Source organism: Octopus bimaculoides, chromosome 5 (assembly GCF_001194135.2).
Source record: "Octopus bimaculoides isolate UCB-OBI-ISO-001 chromosome 5, ASM119413v2, whole genome shotgun sequence".
NCBI classification, from domain to species: Eukaryota; Metazoa; Mollusca; class Cephalopoda; order Octopoda; family Octopodidae; genus Octopus; species Octopus bimaculoides.
In genome coordinates this window covers 84,501,631-84,504,293 of record NC_068985.1, presented here as the reverse complement: position 1 = coordinate 84,504,293, position 2,663 = coordinate 84,501,631, and positions in this window count along the sequence as shown.

The window sequence follows — 2,663 nt, the reverse complement described above, 5'->3', positions numbered from 1 at the left end:
ATAATAATAAATGGAGTAAAACGAATATAATCAATAAGTTCCTTTAATTCCTACGTATGTTTCAAAAATTATGTGCCCTCTACTCCAAAGAAGTGAGAGGTGCTGGAATATGCACATAAATTCATCGTCAGGCAACTATATTACAAATGCAAGACTTGCGCTAAATGCTAAGGTTACGTACGAGTAATAACACTATATAGCTAAGTTAAATGACCGTTAGAAACAAGAACGCTAGTTTACAGGGAGCTGTTTGGGGAGAGAGGCTATGAACGCTATACTAAGAGTTTAAATTAAAAGAAGACAAAATGAACCGCAGAAAAATCTAAAAGTTAATAATAATGGTAATAATCTTTGTAAAAGAGAAAGAGAGAGAATCCAATGAATTCTTTATAGACTACTCATTGTGTAAATAAACGCTTATAATGAAGGAAAATTGAAGATGGATTGTAAATATAATTAATTAACCATAATATTGTATCATATTAAGTTATGGTAATTAACCTAAATAAATGGCAATACAAGGTACAAAACTATAAAGTGATGAAATAATAAGAATAAACATGCTTACGATAAAAAAAATCGATAGTATGTAAGTAGATATATACAAGTATACTTAAAACTCTACGAATATAACTTTCCAGGGATAAACTTGCTGAACCAACTAGAGAAGGAGAAAGAGTGTAAACAATTGGCGTTGGAATTAGATATAATTGTTATTTAAGGTAATATCATAAAGTAATTATTCTCGTTGTTAATGTAAAAATAAATTCATTATTACTATTATTGTTATTGTCTAAAGTTAAATAAAAATAAATACAAAGTTGGGTGATTGTTCATACCACATGTAAAGTGGCTGTCAACTAGTTGGTAGGTGAAAAAAATAATAATAACTAAAATTAGTAAAAAGGATGAAATTAATGAAACGAGCTGAAGGTTACCCATGTGGATACCGTGGCGGTTCTCAGTTGAGTTCAAAGTTACAGCTAACCACATCAATCAGTATTTAACGTCTATAAGGCGGCGAGCTGGCAAAAAACATTAGCACGCAGGGTGAAATGGTTAGCGGTATTTTGGCTGTCTTTATGTTCTGAGTTCAAGTTCCACTGAGGTCGACTTTGTCTTTCATCCTTTCGGGGACGATAAATTAAGTACCAGTTTAGTACTAGGGTCGATCTAATCGACTAGTCCCCTCCCCCAAATTTTTTGGACTTGTACCCAGAGTAGGAAAGAGTATTTAATGTCTACGACTGCTATTAGTTGTCAGTCACTCTGTAAATTCTTTTGATGGATAATTTCATGCTTGCTTCATTAGACAGTAATATTTTCTGGAGTATATATTAGCAATAATTATAATGATATAGAATATGAAGATTTGTTCATCCTCAGAATTTATTTTCTCTGAATTTTCTTGTAAAATAAGAGAAAATAAATTCTGAGGATGAACAAGTCTCTATATTCTATATCGTTATATATATATATATATAGAGAGAGAGAGAGACAGACACACATATATATACTTGCATATCTGTGCATATATGAATGTATATATGCATGTGTGTGTGCATAGGGGGAGGCATGTGTAAGTATCCTTCTTGATGGATTGAGGTTCACTTGGGGCAGGGGTTGATGTTTTGGAAAATTCAGGATTCCACTTCAAGGTGTATTTGGAATAGAATAATTATTTGCTTCTTTTTACTCCACTTCTTCTCCACCATCAAAACCAATGCCATCAGTATCTCTACCAATTCCTCCTCCTAGCCTATCCCCACTTCTTCCTCCCTCCCACCCATATCCACCAAATAAGGGAATCTATTCTTTTTATTGTAAAAGATAAAGATTAAGGAAAGAAGAAGAAAAAAAACAAAGAAAATTAAGACAGCAGGTAGAAGACTGTAAAGAGACAAAAGGAAACAAAAGAAATAAAAGATAAAATAAGGATAGAAAGAAAAATGCTAAGGAGATAGAATACAGTGTGTGTATGTGTGTGTGTGTGTGTGTGTGTGTGTGTGTGTGTGTGTGTGTGTGTGTGTGTGTGTGTGTGTGTGTGTGTGTGTGTGTGTGTGTGTGTGTGTGTGTGTATTTGAGTGTTTGTGTTTCTGTGTATACAAAGAGTGGAAAATATTTTATGTCAGTCATGTTTGTTTGTTTCTAACTGTGAAGTATTCAGTGATTTTGTTGTACAGTTCTTTAAAAACAAGGACCCCCCAACAAACGGTATTATCTTGTTGCGATTGTCAATCTATCTCTCTTGTTTTTCATAAGCTAAAATAACTTGGGTTGTTAAATGTGTAAAGCCTACAGATATACTGTGACTAGGAGCCTGTACATGGTCACAAGATCTGCTAAAAATATCAGACAAATACGCCTTAAATCGCATCTTACTGTCATACAAAGGAATTGTCAAATGAACAAGGAATCCCACCGTGTGGTTTGTTAACATGCTTAAAATAGTTGCCAAATCACTCTCAAATCACAACCTACTATTTTACAAATGAAAGCATAAGCCAATGAGAAAGGTCTCCTACATGATGGTGATGGTATGATCTCCTAGAAACAGAAGCCAATTTTCCTTCATCTTGTAAAGTAAAGCACAAATCAATGATTGAGAGCTTTATCTGGTTACATGATCTGCTAGAAACAGAAATTGAATTTCTGTCAAATCA